We start from the raw sequence: 2,525 nt of genomic DNA on the forward strand, positions 1-2,525 counted from the left end.
GAAACCGCACAGAACACCCAACGGGTCTCGCCCACGACGCCACGACCAGGGGACACCTGGCGCGCGCATAGATTAGAACGGCGGCGGTTTCCAGCTGTTTCGCTTGAACCGCGCGCGACCGCTGGATCTAGATCGGACGGCGCACGAGATCGAGTGCTGTGTAAGACAAGGTGGCACTCGACCACTTTTTAGGATTTAGGAATTTAGAAACTCTCGTCGAGGTAAAGTACACGGTCAAGATGGATGGTAAATGGGATGCGCAGCTAGCCACCGTTTGAAGTTGAAGACATTTTTAAGTTTGAGTTTGCACGATGTCATTCTCATCGCTCCGTCAGACTTGGCATATTATTGGCGTTCTACTAGGGAGTAGCAAGCTAGCTCGGTGATCCTCGGACGAGGTCCACGAACCGTGCGAGATTCCGGCGCGACGATCCGCCGTCTGCGACGGCCCGGCGAGCAACGTGCCAACGTCCCTCAGCGCGAGCGTCCTGGCCTTGATCTCCGCGTCGCCGAGCAGCTCCTCCACCTTGCCCCGTATCACCTCTCTCCCCACGAGCGTCCCCGCCGTCATCTCGCCGGGCACCTGCAGCCCCGTCCGCCACACGTCGCAGATGTATCCCCGGTCGAGGAACTGGTCGGTGAAGTAGGGCCAGCACAGGAACGGCAGGCCGTTGACCAGACCTTCCAGCGTCGAGTTCCATCCGCAGTGCGACAGGAAGCACGCCGTCGACGGGTGCGCCAGCACCAGCTGCTGGGGGCACCAGCCCACCACGCGGCCGCGCGCCCCGGCGCGGCGCCGGAGGTCCTCGACCCACTCCTCGCTCGCGGAGTCCGGCCTCACCACCCACAGGAAGGGCCGGGAGGTCAGCGCCAGCGCCTCGGCCAGCTCCACGAGCTGCGCCCGGTCGAAGATGGCGAAGCTGCCGAACGCCACGTACACGACGGAGCCGGCGGGCTGCGCGTCGAGCCAAGCCGCGCAGGTGGCGTCCTCGTCCCAGAAGCTGGCGACCGGCTTGTCTTGGGAGGCGGAGAGGAGCGGGCCCACGGTGAGGACGTCGGGGAAGAGCGCCATGGCTCCCGGCTCGAGCTCTTGGACGGAGTTGGTGACGACCGCCTCGGCGAGGCGGGTGGCCGCGTTGTTCCGGAGGATGAAGTCCAGTATGAACGGCTGGCCTTCGGGGCCGCCGGCGCGGTTCCACGAGAGCTCCGTGGTGTCCATGGGCGGCATCCCTGGGGCCAACCGAAAGGTGCCGCGCTGCTTCGGAAGGCCTTTCTCGTCGACGATGCCGTCCCTTATCAGCTCGGGGATGCGGATCCTCGTGGCGAACATGGCCACCGAGAGAGGGTTGAAGGCGGCGACCCGGAGGCCGAGCCGCTTCGCCACGGGAAACGCCCACGCCATGCTCGGCGATGATCCACGTCAGCTTGTAATTGCATGCACCGGATTCGGACAACCTTGCGATCAGCTTCTCGAGCTCGCCGGGCATGACCTCCGAGAAGGACTCGGCGAGCCGGGCGAGGTCCTTGCGGTCCTCGCCGTCGGCCAGCCCGTCCGGTAGGGACACCATGTCGACCCCTCCGAGGCTGCTAATTCCGTCCTGAGAGTTGGGCTTGGAGACGTTGAGGGAGCCAAGGATGAGGTCGTGGTTGTGCTGCGTGTTGACGAAGGTGACCTTGAGGCCGTGCTCCACAAGGCGGTGGGACAGCTCCATGAGAGGGATGACATGGCCTTGCGCAGGGAAGGGCAAGGCCAGCACCTGGGGCGCGGGTGCGGCCATGGCGATCGAGCGCTGGAAACTGGATGTGGAGTGGCAACGGTTGTCAGCTGCTTGCTTTGTAGTACGATCAAACCGTGTCTTCATGTTTGACATGTTGGACGAACGATCTGATGCGTGAACTCGATCGGCATCTTTGGATTCTGGACGTTTGTGTGTTTCTTTGACTGTATGGACGTTTGTAAGTTTGTCAGCCACACTATGCCGGCGGCTGAGTATTTCAGGTTTAACGTAAGTACGAACCGCAGCGAGGCTGCATGTGTACGGGGGAGACAGCTTCAGACAGTGAGATGTTTGCTCCACTTGTTCTTTTTTAACAAGAAAGAGAGCATCTTCTCCTCTTATTTAACTGATTAATTGAAGCCACAGTCCTAGAGCATGTGTAATAGATGATGTACGTAGATGCAAACATAACTAATTCTTACGTCTCCAAGACTCAAAAACCCACCTTCATAGCATCTTCAATAGATGGTCCAAATGTAAAAATAATCTAACTTTTGGACTGTTTGGGGCAAAAAGCGCTGCTTCAATAGACGGTCCATATGCAAAAAAAATGGACCGCGGCCTCCTCGTGATGTAAAATGCAACACCTCGCGATGCAAATATACATCACGAGATGCATCTGGTCCAAAACCAGCCGCCGCCCGCGAACGCCCAACTGTCACTTCATTTTTCGTTCCCGCCCGCCCGCCCGTGACCTCCCGCCCGTCCGCCGCCGCCCCGCCGCCTCCACACCCTGCCGCTGCCCCG

General features: G+C 60.4%; 1 pseudogene; it reads right to left on the bottom strand.

Annotated features, from left to right (window-relative positions):
• Positions 1-374: 374 nt before the first annotated feature.
• Positions 375-1,778, bottom strand: LOC119280712 (annotated as a pseudogene).
• Positions 1,779-2,525: the final 747 nt, after the last annotated feature.

The sequence above is a fragment of the Triticum dicoccoides genome, chromosome 3B (assembly GCF_002162155.2).
Source record: "Triticum dicoccoides isolate Atlit2015 ecotype Zavitan chromosome 3B, WEW_v2.0, whole genome shotgun sequence".
NCBI classification, from domain to species: domain Eukaryota; kingdom Viridiplantae; phylum Streptophyta; class Magnoliopsida; order Poales; family Poaceae; genus Triticum; species Triticum dicoccoides.